General features: G+C 42.1%; 2 non-coding genes across 2 annotated transcripts; both read left to right on the forward strand.

Annotated features, from left to right (window-relative positions):
* The first annotated feature begins 11,946 nt into the window (after positions 1 to 11,946).
* Positions 11,947 to 12,018, forward strand: trnat-cgu (transfer RNA threonine (anticodon CGU)). Its single transcript has one exon. It is a non-coding gene; the product is annotated as a tRNA-Thr (tRNA).
* Positions 12,019 to 14,980: 2,962 nt separating this feature from the next.
* Positions 14,981 to 15,052, forward strand: trnat-ugu (transfer RNA threonine (anticodon UGU)). Its single transcript has one exon. It is a non-coding gene; the product is annotated as a tRNA-Thr (tRNA).
* The last annotated feature ends 225 nt before the right edge of the window (positions 15,053 to 15,277 follow it).

Below are 15,277 nucleotides of genomic sequence, written 5' to 3' on the forward strand. Positions count from 1 at the left end.
CATGAGGCCGCTCCAGCCGAGGCTTCCCCTCCAGTCACGCCTCGATCCCACAGAGCCTTTTTGGATCCCAATAGCAAGGTGTACAATAAGGACCTGACAACTTCTGGCTGTTTACTGTGTGAATTTATTACAGGAAGATGTTGTTTCCCTGACAATGAATTCTAGTCTTTGAGTCCCTGGTCTACCCGAAAGTAGCGTCCAGCAGGCAAAAAGCGATGTCTGATCTGTGTGTGTGTATTTCTGATTCCTCGCTCGCAGGCGGGGTTCTCAAACAGTGGTTCTCGGTAGTTTTCCATCGTCCGCCCCGTCCTCTCTCCCAGGCACGTGGATCTCCCAGGTTTTGCATCCTTGGTTATCTCGCCCTGACAGTCTCCGTCCTTCACTCCCTCCAGTGTTATCTGCAAGAGCTCAGACGAGAAAAACTCCTGGGACCTCATGTGCTTTTTTCATGGTTAAGGTTACAAATCATTAAGAAATACAAAAGCAGCTGCAAAACAAAGTTAAATGCATATCATATTGTGATATTTTTCCCTGAGTATCATATGTGAGCAAGCAAGTATTAGAATAAGAATATTGAAACTAAAATGAATCCCCACAATATTCTGGCCACAGATTAGCTACTTCAGCACCATGGACAGCGCCGTGGACTTTACCAATAATTTGCTCAAACCTGAGTCAGATAAAGGTGAATAAGTCAAGCAGACTGGGATGGAAAACGAAGGATAGAAGATCAATGATATTCAGCGATGATGGATGGACCACCAACAAGTGTATAACCATGTGTGGCTTATCGTTCATGCAATAACCAAGCCGACACGGCCACAAGACAGCTATGAAAACAACGGCTGTCTCAGACATCTACCCCAAGAGAGTGAGCATCTACGACAAGGTTATCCTATGTCATCACGAATATTCAATATGGAAGAACTTACTGACCATGTTTTCATCCAGAGATGGGGAGTTTGAGTCCAATCCAGCAAAAATCCACTGCAGCCAAGACGAATTGTCCAATATAAGAAAATTCCAACTGTTTGAACATGCCAGTCTCTATTTCCGAAGTATATGCAGTAACGTGGCTTCATATCTTATAACACCATTTTTCTGTCCTTCATCCTCACTAAACTTTCAGCCACTTGGTTCAGATCAGTGACAGTGTCCCTCTCTGTGGATAGCACAGTCAGGTTTGAGAGTCTGGCCTCATTCATGCACACCCTGAGACAGTTTTAAAATAATTTCGATCTGCTGAAACTGCGTTCCATCTTTTTTCCCCCCCATCAGTTTTGTGATGCACCCCTTCATAACCATGGGCCTGAGGAAGCTGCAGTCTCTGCCTCACGACTGTCTTGACTGATATAAAATCATGAACCACCCAGCTGTAGAGAAAGCCCGTCATGCTAACAGCCTAGTTAGTATGCACAGGTACTTGTAACTATACACCACAAAGAAAACAAATTACTGTCAAATTTCATTTCTATCTGACCCAGGTAGACTGCAGTTCATCACTTCATACCTGAGGCTCAGTTTCCATGTTTTTTTTTCTGATCAAGGCATCAGTTTTGATGCATAATGCACCAAATTATTACATTTTCTTCTGTACACATGCATATTGCATTCAGTGTTTCAATATGCAATGCATAATTATAAAATGCGGCAAATTATTAAGAAATGCAGCGTTATTACATTGTGACCTAAAATGTGTTACATTATTACACAGTGCAGCGTTATATAATACTGTACTGCAGTGTAGGAGAGAGACTCCAGGTGAGGAAGAATGTGGGGAGAATGACATGAGGTTGTAACTTAAAAGTAGCAGAGTGCCAGGAGCTTAAAATGCAGTCGTTATTCATGACTGTCTTTTGATGAGAGATGTTTTGTGATAAAAGTTTCCAGGATCACACAAAGGTTTTTTTTTTTGTTTTTTTTTATAGAGTACCCTTGCCCAGAGCAGATGGGATTGGCTCCAGCTCCCCACGACCCTGAAAAGGATGAAGCAGTTTAGAAAATGGATGGACAACTAAACTAAACTTCTCTATTCTGATTTTGCCCCAATCCAAATGATCATCTGGTGCTTGATTTAAAGAGGCTGTATCATGCTTTTTTAGCTAGTCCAAACCCTAGAAATGGCATTAACATGGTAATAGTTTATTTTTGGCGCTAAGGAAAAGTCATTTTGTGTGAAATAAAAGCTTTCTGGGGGCTGATTCTGAAACCCGGAAGAGAAAACGCTCCGTTTCACTGAAAATCCCACCTCTCCCCCTGTGGACTTTGACTGACAGCGGACTTCAACCAATCAGAGCTTCAAAACAAATACGCTGGCTAGCTTTAGCTCTTCAGCTCTAGCTTCTCTACACGCAAAAACGTCTTTTCCTGTTAGCAACTCACCAAGCACAGACCCTTCAGACTCTTGCTCTTGCTTGACTGTTGCTTTCAGACGATGGTTAAAGTTTATCTCCGTAATCAGAGTTAGAAAAAAGCAGCAACGCTGATTGCCGAGGGCCTGCAGGAGGGGGGCTCAGGGGAGCCGTCTTCTCCGTGTGACGTCATCATGGGAGAACAGGCGGTTTTCACTGGTGCGGGAGGGGCTGCCTCTCTGAGCAGCAGAAACACGAGGAAAGCTCAAACAAACAGGCACGAAGGAAAAAAAACGCTTTGGGGGTGTTTTTGGTGAGAACATAACTATATAACAAGGTTAAAACATACACAAAGTGAATTTTGCATGATACAGCCCCTTTAAAGCGACACTAAGGAACTTTTCAACCTTAGTAAAACATTTTAATATCTTTTGTGATGATACATCGACTTACAGCTAGTTGAATGACCCCTCTGTCACGGCCTGAGGGCGTCGGTACTGTTTTCACTTGGACTGAGCAGCTGTGAGGAGGGTGGTAGGAACCCTGCTCACTAAAAAGCTCCAAATGTGCGGACTGCTTTACAGCATGCGTCACATCATGATATAACATTGTTTAGCCACTATTAGATTCATGACCTCGTCGCTATCCGTCCGTCACACAGCCACTGGAAACAAATGAAGGCGAGTTCAGTCCGACAGCACGCCACCGGGAGCAGCGTTTTACCACGCCACGCGCTAGTCCTCATGGGAACTGTAGTATTCCTTCAGGCAAAACACTACCGCTTTTGTCCACTGGCGCCGCCAAAATCAACAAAAACTGAAAGTTCCTTAGTGTTGCTTTAAATCTGATCCCAATTTTTTCTGACACTCTTCATCCCCCAGTATTTTAATGATCTCATGAAAACAGGACGCGTTTTCTGTGTTTGGGGCTAGGGCTGGGCAGTATGGCAAAAAAAAAAAAATCACAGTTTTATTTCATATCATTCAATCTCGATTATAATCACGATATGTTATGTTCTTTTTAATCCAGTTTAAAGCATCTGCACTGAAAACTAGAACTATAGAATAGTTTAACATTTTATTACCAACCAAGTAAATAGCAATGCAAATTAAATAATATGAACATAGAAAAATAAACAATTTCACTTAACAATGCAGTAAATGAAAAAAAAAAAAAACTAGCACCAAGATAATAAAATTTTGCGATGCACCGTTTTTTCAGTAAAAGAGAAGAACTGAACCATCGTTAGTTAAAGTGTGACAGTTTCCAGCCCTGAGGATTTTTGTTGCTATAAAAGATTAAAAAACTAAAGAAACCCCCTGGGGATAATGAAGGTGTTTTAGAATGTAAACATTATTTTCAAGTTCTGATGCTAAATATGCTGCTGCCATCATTAATGCTTGCATCAAATGTACAAAATTTAAATAATCTAGATTGGACAGATTAGACTTAAAATGTAACAGTACAAAACTACATTCTCTACGGCACACCAGCCAAAACCCTCAATAAACTACAGTACATTCAAAACTCCGCTGCCCGCCTCCTCACCCACACCTGCTTCCGTGAACACATCACTCCTGTCCTCCACAAGCTCCACTGGCTCCCCGTCCCTCAGCGCTCCACTTCAAACTCCTCCTGATCACCTTCAGAGCTCTCCATCATCTGGCCCCTCCATCCCTCACAGACCTGCTCCACCTCCACACTCCATCTCGCTCCCTCCACTCCTCCACCTCCACCCTGCTGTCCCTGCCGGGGGCTCCCAACCTGGGGAGACAGAGCCTTCTCCATCGCCGCCCCCACCCTCTGGAACTCACGGCCCCAACCTCTCCGTGACTGCTCCGACCTCCCCACCTTCAAGAAAGAACTCAAAACCCACCTGTTCAAAATTGCTTTTGATGTTTGATGTTTTTTTTTTCTTTCTGCTGTTGATTTCATGCTGCTGTGTTTTATTTTTTTTTTTTGTATTGTGAAGCGACTTTGAGTGTCCTGAAAAGCGCTATACAAATAAAATGTATAATTATTTTATCATTATTACAATAATACAAAAAAATAGACAAAAGTAATTGCGTGTATGATCGTTTTTCTCCTCTTAGAATGTTGCTCGTATGGTGCAGTGGCCTGAAAAGACGACTCTGGCTACTGTTGTGTACCTGTCACCTCAGTGCTGAATTAGGTAACACACCAAGACATGTAGCATTGTCTTTTTGATACTTTTATTAAACAACTGCGAAATACAAAACATGCCGCCTGCGAGACTCTCACTTCCGTTCTCTCGCCTTCTGACGTCATCACGTAATACGTATCTCAATTAGTGCTGTCAATTTTAATCGCGATTAATCCATTGAGGTCTGCCAATTGGGTCAAAGAAAAGAACTAGATAAATGTAATAGTGTTTTTTCCTGACATTGGGACTGATTTATGAGGATTAGATTCTTCATTGCAATTAATCTCAACTTTAAAAAAGTTAATTGTTGACAGTTCTCCATGAATTAATCACGATTAATTGCGACCAATGCGATTAAAACTGACAGCACTAATCTCAATACATGACATCCCCCTTTTCCTTAGAATTAACGTTCATCTTCACATACATATTTTTTTGTTTTACATCAACTTGTCTTACTGTCTAACAATGTGATTTTCTACCTATCGCACAACACAAATAACATTTTCTTATAACATGAACATTTTCTTAGAACCCACATTTTTTTTCTCATTGTTTTTTTTTTTTTTCTTTATTTTACCACAAAATCATGAAACCTCTCAGGTGTCTTTTTAATCCTCTGGGGTCTGATTTGTTTCTCTGGACCCTGTGTGCCCTCTTGTGGTGTCAGAGTGTAAGTGCCAGTGTTTTTGTTCATGTCATTTTCCTGCCTTTCAGGTGTTGTTTCATGTCCATAATGTTCTTCCAAGGTCTCATTGGTCACATATTTCTTTGCATGTGTTGTATTTCGGTGATAGCGAGCTCCAGTCGGTGATTCCACTACGACCTGGTTTCCAGTTTTGCTCACAACCTTGTGTGGTGTTGTTTTAAATGGTGTTGTAAACTTGTCCGTTTTGTCTTGTTGAACTAGTACTGTGTCTCCGGTGTCCACTTATGAGTACTGAGCTCTTCTTCGTTCATCTGCATACATCTTTGCTTTTCCTTTCTGTTCTGCATCTCTGTCACGTACATCTAAAGCAGTCGTTTTTGACTCACAAATGTTCAGCAACTTTCCTCTCATTTTTCGGTTGAACAGGAGTTCTGCTGGACTTTTTCCTGTGGTTGGATGTTCAATGCTACGATAAGCAGTAACATATTTTCTCAGTTCACGTTTCCAATCCAGGCCCTCAGCTTGCACAATCCTGATTCTTTTCATCAGTGATGCGTTTTGACGTTCAGCTTCTCCATTCGCTTGAGCCCATTTTGGTGTTGTTTTCTCATGTTTAATTCCATTGTCTTCACAGTATTCCCTGAACAATTGAGCTTTGAACTGCGGGCCATTGTCAGACTTAATGGTAACTGGAAGTCCATGTCTGCTGAAAATACAGTCAATAGAGTCAATCACTTTTTCAGCAGTTGTAGATGTCATCACGTCATATTCATAGTAGCGACTGTAGTAATCTACCAGTACAAGTATTGAGTGGTTTGATGGTAGCGGTCCAAGTATGTCTACAGCGACATCTTGCCAAGGTGCATCTGGTAAGGTAGTTACTCTCAGTGCTTCAGGTGGATCAGGTTTGGCTACTATTTGGCATCCATGACACGCTTTGCAGTATTTTTCTGCAGCTTTGTCCATGCCAGGCCACCATACTTTTGTTCTGAGGTGCTGTTTGGTTCCCACAATTCCTAAATGTCCTTCATGAGCTAGTGATAGTGCTTTAGCTCTGAGTTTTTCTGGCAATATTATGCGACTACCTCTCAAAACTATGTATCCTATCACACACAGTTCATTTGCAATGGGTGCATATGCTTTGAATTTTTCAAAATGTCCATTGTGAATCGCTTCTGTTAGTTCGGAGTCTGTCGCAGAAGCTTCTTCAACCTCTCTTGTGGTAAGTGCTTTTGGAGTTGCATTTACTGCAATGAATCTCACATACTCCTCTGATTGATGTTTGTGTATCTCTTTTGGTGTCTCATCTGACAGCAGTCGTGACTGACTGAATCAGCTATGTTCTGTTTTCCAGCAATGTGCACCACTTTAAAGTCATACGGTTGTAGTCTGAGAACCCACCGTTCTATTCGTGCACATGGTTTAGATCTGTGACGGTACATGACCTCTAACGGTTTGTGATCTGTGATTAGGTCAGACTTTCTACCGTACACATATGGATGCAGTCTTTCACATGCCCATACCAGTGCTAGGGCATCTTTTTCTGTTTGAGAGTACCTGCGCTCGCAGTCTGTTAGGCTGCGACTTACACAACATACTGGTACCTCTTCTCCGTTCTGTTCTTGTACCAACACTGCGCCCAAGCCTACCGGGCTTGCATCCGCTATGACTTTGGTTGGGGCTCCTTTGTCAAAATACGCTAGAGTACCAGCTCTGGCTAGTTCACTCTTCAAAGTTTCAAATGCTTGTTTTTGCTCTGACCCGAATGTAAATGTTGTCTCTTTTTGGGTTAGACGTCTTAATGGCTCAGAGAGTGTAGCGAACTGTGGTATGAACCTGCTGCTGAAGCCTACCAGTCCAAGGAAGCTTCTCACCTCTGCAGCATTCTTTGGCTCTCTGGCTTCTACTGCAGCTCTCACCCTTTCTTCTATTGGCCCAATGCCTTTTTGTGTCAGCAGTATTCCCATGAATACAAGTCTGTCCATGTTGAACTGACATTTTTCTGGGTTTAGTGTTAAACCATTCAGAAAGTCTTTTCAAAACAGCATGCAGTCGCTGGTCATGCGTTTCCTGGTCTGGTGCATGTATGATCACGTCATCTGAGATGTTCTCAACTCCTTCAATGCCTGCTAGTGCATTTGCTATCTCGTGTTGGTATTGCTCACTGGCTGATGAAACTCCAAATATCAGTCTTTTGTATCTGTAAACTCCATTATGCACTGCAAACGTTGTGATCTCTCTGGACTCTGGGGTTAGCTCCAGCTGATGGTAGCCCCACTTGAGATCAAGTTTACTGAAGATTGCAGAGCCATTCAATCCTTGGAGTATTTCATCCACTGTAGGAATGGGGTATCTTTCCCTGACTATTGCCTCATTTGCTTTTCTCATGTCCAAGCACATTCTGATATCTTTGTCACCTTTATTTGGGAGTATCACTACAGGATTTACCCAGGGTGTAGGTCCTTCTACACGTTCTACAATGTCCATGTCGATCAGTTCGTTTATCTTCTTCTCAACAGGATCCCTTAAATGGTAGGGTATGCACCTCAGTGGTTTGATATTTGGGTCAATATACAGGCTTATCTGTTTGTTGCTTAGTTTTCCCACCCCGTTAAACACTTTTGGGTACTGCTCTTTAAGAGTGTGCTTTAAGTCTGTGACAGCTGCCACATTTTCACCTATTTTCAGCACCCCTAGCTTTACAGCAGGCTTTTTACCCAGGAGTGGTTCACCATTACCTCTTATCACAATGAACTCAGCCTCATCAGTCCTATCACCAATCTTGATTTCACATCTGAATGCTCCTTTAACCGATAGTGACTGTGTTGAGGAATATGCATACAAATTCCTCGGCTCTTTGGGTATGTATGAATGACACTTTATCTTTTCATCATTTAGCTTTTGCCATACGTTTTCTCCCATTACATTACTTGTAGCACCAGAATCTATTAACATTTTTAACTCCACTCCTCCCACGGAAAAAGTTATTTTCTCAGGTACATCATCATCTTTTACAATGAATGCATAATCATCTTGTTTTGCCACATTCACAGTTTGCTTCTTATGTCCTTTTGTTCGACACATTTTTGAGAAGTGGTCCTTACCATTACACTTGTGACATGTTTGTCCTCGTGCTGGGCATGTAGAATCCTTACTGATGTGATCAGTATAACCACATCTGTAACACTGTCTGTCCGTTTTATTCTCCTCTTTCATTTTTTCCTTTGGTTTTGTGTACTTCCCTTTCTTTGTCATTGAAATCCGGTTGACGGTGTCCTCTTCTTTCTTCTCCCCTGTGATGCTCATAGCTGCCAGCTGCTCCTCCACTCGTTCACATTGCGAAGTCACCTCCAATGTGCGAGCCAGTGTTAACCCTGCACCTTCCTCAAGTAGCTTTCTCCGTGCATATTCAGAAATGCATTTACTCAGGATAGCGTCTCTGATTTGGTTATCTCTTTCTCCTTGAAAGTCACAGTCTTTTGCAGCTTGCCTTAAGTGTGTACAAAACTGTTGCACAGTCTCACCTTGTTTTTGGGACAACTTGTGAAACGTTTGACGTGCAAATGCTGCATTTATTTGGGGAACAAAATATGTGTTAAGTGCCACCACCGCCCCCGCGTAGTCCGTCACCTCGCCCGTCTGTGGTAAGGTGGAAAAAACATCCTGCACGTCCGGTCCCGCTAGGTGCAGTAAAAGAGCTCGTCTCTGCTGTTTAATTGCATCCTTGGCATCGTTCGTCAAAATAAATCCTTTCCCGTCTGCAAACAGCTCGAAAGATGTCAACCACCGTGTCCATCTCGGTCCGAGTGTACCTGGATCCGTGTACCAAGCAAACGGTGGAATACCTGACTTTTCCATATTGTTAGCTTAGCCTTTAGCTAACATGCTGCATTGCCGCCGTCTTGTTCTTTCTTCCCCCAAAAAAATCCATGGTCCTCGTCTTCCTCGTTGCCATTGTTGTTTACCTGTCACCTTAGTGCTGAATTAGGTAACACACCAAGACATGAAGCACTGTCTTTTGGTACTTTTATTGAACAACTGCGGACTACAAAAACATGCCGCCTGCGAGGCTCTCACTTCCATTCTCTCGCCTTCTGACGTCATCACGTAATACGTATCTCAATACATGACATCTACATTTACATGCAGTCAATACTCGTGGTAAGATAAATATTCTGGTTTCTGAAACATTTGGAATAGCCCCAGGGAGATCCTCATTCAGACCACGGTGCACAGACGACGCCATGACTGCATTTGCACTTCATGCCACTAGGTGTGCTGTTTGCACCTTATTTTACACAGACACCACAGAAGAAGAAGGGTGCTGCAGCCGCTGCAGGCTCTCTGCATGTTGTTAGAAGAAGAGTGTTGGCGGCAAGATGTGGTGACATGTTCAATGATGCGATGCACCGTTTTTTTTCAGTAAAAGAAAAGAACTTAACCATTACTAGTTAAACTGTATCACAAGTAGTTCCTGCACTCAAAAGACCAGATTCCTTGCGGCTCGGTGTGCTAGCAGCGGTGTGCTAGCAGCAGAGCGGCCTTTCCCGTCAACAGCAGCCTCATCTTCAGAGGATAACGACAAGCCATGGCTGACTTCATCTGCTTCACTGCCCTCAGCTCCACGTTCAGCTCCATCTCTGTTTACTTCTCAGACAACTTACAGGCGGAAGTTGAGCAGGAAAAAGTCGACTTTGATTGGCTGTGGTCACGCACATTTCTGCCATGTCTGATTGAGTAAATGTGCTCACAGCTGATCACCGTGAGCAACTGGAAATTAATCGTGATCACCAATCACGATCATATAATCGCCCAGGCCTATTTGGGGCATATAAATTGCAAAGTATTATTTCAATCCCATTATTAAGTTCTTCCACAGCTAGAATCCTGCCTTGAGCATCTGTAACTTGGTTCTATACAACAAAATACAGTTTCTTATTAATAAGGATGACAAAACCAACGCTCTTACTTGACACTGAATTGTGAAAAACTTGACCAACCCAGTCACGTTTCATTTTCAAAGCTTCATTTTGGTCTTTAAAATGTGTTTCCTGAATGAATGCCATATCTGTGTTCTTTGATTTAAGATAAGTATTTATATATATATAGTGTTTGAGGGGCGAGTCTCAGAATATAGGATTTCTGGTTGAGGCGGAAGATTATGGCCAATGACTCCGGTCAGAGAGTCGGGAAACAGGACAGAGAGATCAGATTGTCTTCTTCTTCTTCTTTATTCTTATTCTCCTTTCTTTAACAGCAACTCTATGCATGTTTATATGTTTGTATATATGTGTGTGTGTGGTCTGGAAAAACAAGGAATAATCACTGTGTCACAAAATGCTCTAAACAATAGTGAGCAGTGAATCAACTAACAGCTGAACATGGATAATACAAACCAATCACAGTCACAATTATAAATCAGTAAATCAGGATGCAATATTGATGTACAATAAATCACAATAAGCATGTGAACTTGGCTGCAGAATCAACAAATTACAAGCAGGACTAACTTATATTCAAATAGGACTAATCAGCAAAGTGAAACACAACATATCTCCATGAAATAACAAAATACTTCAATAAACATAAAATATACTTAAGTGAGAAGTGGAAAATGACTTACATTTCGTCATGAACGCACACAAAAGGCAGGAAAACACACAAAAACTCCACACAGCTCCATAAAGTCCTCCTGCAGAATCGGCCTGCAGCTGTAGTGTGACTGGGCATGCCCAGACTAGTTCAGGCTGCATTTATCCAGTCACCAGCAGGCGGTGCTGTTGGATCTTTAGGGCTTTCTCACATATAGCCTACATTTAATTGGTGTGCTGCAGCCATTGATATTCCATGCCACTATATTAATACGTCCACTATTCATGATATCATTTGAAGAGCATATAAATCAGTTCCTCTCTACTCCGGTCCACAGCGCCGCCTCCCCTTTTCATGACTTCCAGATCTACAAAATCATCTGGCAAGTGAGAACATTTTGTTCATGGGCCAATTTTGGTCTGCAGGCTGCAGGCTGTCGCTGCCCGACCTGTGGCATGGTGGCCAAGTAAGGTGTTGGTCTCGTAAACCAAAGATCTTGGGTTTGACCCCCATCCGTGCCTCAAAATGTCACTTCATATGTACAGTAACATTATCAGTGTATTCACCTGGAGTCTGTTGCATTGACTGATCCAGGCTCATCTCATCCAATTCTAAACAAGAGGGTTCAGCATTGATTGGATGCACAAAAGACCAATCCAGGATGAGAACACATCGATTCATCAAGCTGGTGAAACCGATCCTGGATCAGTGCACACACGGGAGTCATTAAACAGATGTCCAAGATCAACGACAAAACCACAGTCACCATGACAACCAGAGTGGTGTTCTTCACTCTCCAGAACAGGAAGTTCTCCTGCAGGCAGACGAGGAGCTTGGTTCTCCCTCTTCTTCTGTGTTGATTGGTTTCCGTGTGGAATTGTGACTGAGATGAGGGATGAGATTGAATAAATTGTGGAACTTGATCTCCATGGTGACTTATCTCAAAAACATGTCTCACTTTCCCCAATCCCAGTTTTGTTACTCATGCAGCCAGAAAGACCTGGATTAAATCCCAGGATGGCAATATCTCAGGTTCAATTCCCAAAGCCAGTTTCTTCTTCTGGTGAACAATTCAGAGCAGGTCTGGAGTGACGTCTTCAAAAAGAACTGCTGGACGACTCAAACTGTTATTCACTGTCCTAGTAAGGATTCAAGAGCGTTCTACAAACATTGTTGACCTAATACCAAGTGGTGTGGTGGCCAAGTGGTAAGGCGTTGGTCTCGTAAACCAAAGATCATGGGTTCAACCCCCATCCATACCTCAGAAGGCAGAATGTTCTGTGTTACATGCAATGTTTCTCTGAAGACAACATATTTCTTCAATTAATACCAGAGGAACATTATAGTTCGAGCTGCGAGCGTCTGCATGCATTTTACTTTTGTCTTTATGCATCCTGCAGCTGTAACAGAGTTCCAAGTGATCTGAATGGGTGGAACCTGAACCCTAACAATATCCCATAATTATTTTCCCTCATTCCCCCCAAGCTGCCGCTTATGGACATTTTCTCTCAGAAGTAAACTGTTCCTCACTGACACCCTCCTGTTCTGTCTGAAACACTCAGAGTTTAAAGTTACTTTACACCATCTCAGAAGTTGAGATGGCATTCCTCCTCGCAGTGATGAGCAGATGTAGGGTGACCACCTGTCCCGCGTAGCACTTGAAGCCCATTTCACGCGTCCCGCAAATTGAGACCGTGTCCTGCATAATCAATGCTTGCTCTAAAAAAAGCTTGCGACACACACCCCTCAGTGAAAAACTGTGGTCAAGGCAGCCAGCGCTCTGACAAACACAGCCAAGAGAGCCGACATGTTGTTTAGCGGTGCACACATATTTTACGCATTATGGTAAAAGCGAAGCCGAGAGGATTGCAAAACAAATGTTAAGTGCCGCGGATCACACTCACCTTTTTCATAATTAGTAGAATACACATGAATGCTATTGACAAAAAAAAAAAACTGAACAACAAAGTAAATGAAGGAAAGCTGTGCTAATGCTGATTTTCAGTCAATAGGTCAAATGAACTGGGAGACATTGAATACTTTATTTCTGTTACAAATATTAATATAAAATATTTGCAATATTTAAAGCTAAAACAAAGAGCTGTGTTTGAAAGAGACACTACAGTAATGGGATTCACAGGTGATTTGGAGTTAAATAGGTCAAATAACCTACGAACTATAGCTAACCTGCGAGAAAAAACTCTTTCTTCATAAAAATATTAATAAAAATTTAATTGGACCAGTGGCGCAGTGGTTAGCGCTCTTGCCTCACAGCAAGAAGGTCCTGGGTTCAAATACTGGCCGGAGCCTTTCTGTGTGGAGTTTGCATGTTCTCCCCTTGTGTGCATGGGTTCCCTCCAGGTACTCCGGCTTCCTCCCACGGTCCAAAAACATGCATGTCAGTTTAATGTTAGCCCTGCGACAGACTGGCAACCTGTCCAGGGTGTACTCCGCCCTCACCCGCAGCAGCTGGGATTGGCTCCAGCCACCCCCGACCCTGAAAAGTAAGTGGTCTAGAAAATGGGTAATTGGAACATTGCCAGAGCAAACAAAGAGCTGTGTCTGAGCCAGGCAGTGTAGTAATGTGTTTTGCAGGTGATTTGGATTCAGTATATCAAATAACCTGGGAGTTATTGAGCTAAAATACTGTATTTTTCATAAAAATATTAATACAAATGATTGAAAATATCAAAAGCTAAAACAAAAAGGCTTGTCTGAACTGTAGTAATGTGATTCACAAGTGATTTGGAGTCAATAGGTCGAAGAATGTGGGAAAAGCAAAACACATTGAGCTCAGGGCTCATTAACAAGGGTGGCTTATTATGAGCAGACAGCAGTAATTACATCTGTTAGGGCAGCAGGGCAACAAGAATTAACATTAATATACCATGCAAAGTGGTATCTGCTGGAACTTGGTATACTGGTGTCAGTGAGTGAGTCTGCCCGCCGAGTGGGGGCGCCGCCGTGCTGGGATTTGAGATCTACGAAATATAACCATTCTTTTTCTGGATAAAGTTGCAAACTGAACAAATAATTTACTCCAGGCACAGGCACACTTCAGAATGACTGTTTAATTAAGGAGAAAAGTTGTCATTTTTGACCCTTCTAGCCATCGCTAGCGAGAACAGGGTTCTCCAGGAACAGGGTTGGAGAGAATTGTTTGACTACTTTCGTTCATGTATACTGAGAAATAGCTGTACGCTGTTTAAAAGCAAGAAGCAGTGAGTTGAAAATAGATGCAAATAGATGCAAAAGTCATGATAATGGTTGAATGATCTAACTGTTGCTCCTGAATGGTGATGGAATGGTGAGGTGTCTTGTGCTCGCTATGCACACCACCATCATGAATCAGGAAAATTGCGGGTCTATTTGCCTCAACAATTTTTTAAGGCTGAGCCACAGTGGCTATGCCTAAGAATGTCCTAGTGCAAAGCACAGAGTGTTTTCTTACTTTCTAATAGAAAAGAAATAACACTGTCTTTATACGTTTATTTTTATACAGAAAGCACTTGTTCGCATTGTTTGGGGAGAGTATTTCACACTCAGTAAAGCACTTTGTAGAAGCAAAAGAAGAAAATACATGGTAGTTTTTTCAAATGTAATTTTGGTGATCACACAATCATTAATACATGAAAGTGTATAAATGAAAGTGTCAGAAATGAGTTCATTTCTTGAGTATTATTGAAAACAGAATGCATTTTCTCTGTTTGGGGCATATAAATAACAAAGTCCCATTAATAAGCGCTTCCACAGCTAGAATCCTGCCATGAGCATCTGTAACTTGGCTCTGTAGAACAAAATCCCGTTTCTTATTAATAAGAATGACAAAACCACAGCTCTTACTTGACACTGAATTGTGAAAAACTTGGCCAACCCAGTCACGTTTCATTTTCAAAGCTTCCTCTTGGTCTTTAAAATGTATTTTCTGAATGACTGTGCTGTCTGTGTCCTTAGATTTAATAAGTAAATATTTTTTTTTATGTTTAATTGCTGTGCTGCAGCCATTGATATTCCATGTATTATTATAATTATAATAGTATTATTACTATTCACTATTTTTTTAAGAGCATATACATCTGTTCCTCTCCACCCCAGTCCACAGCGCCGCCTCCTCTTTTAATGAGGACCACAACTTCCAGATCGACAAAATCATCTGGCAAGTGAGATGTGATTGATCATGGGCCGAGTTTGGTTCCACAGGCTGCTGGTTGCTTGCTAATGCATGGCATGGTGGCCAAGTGGTAAGGCGTTGGTCTTGTAAACCAAATATCATCGGTTCAACCCCCATCCATTCCTTAGAAAATGAACAGTCATTTCATGTACACAGCAAAGCTATCAGTATGAGGAAGGTTCGAGAGACAAATCAGCCCCCTTCTGAGATCACAATCATCCTCACTCACCAAGATTAAAATCACAGTTTGAACAGATAAAAGTTTACGAATTCACATGTATATTGGGGTCTGCTGTACGGAAGTTGCATTGATTGATCCAGACGAGGGGCATGGATATCTACATGTGTAA

The sequence above is a fragment of the Salarias fasciatus genome, chromosome 2 (assembly GCF_902148845.1).
Source record: "Salarias fasciatus chromosome 2, fSalaFa1.1, whole genome shotgun sequence".
Classification (NCBI taxonomy): Eukaryota; Metazoa; Chordata; class Actinopteri; order Blenniiformes; family Blenniidae; genus Salarias; species Salarias fasciatus.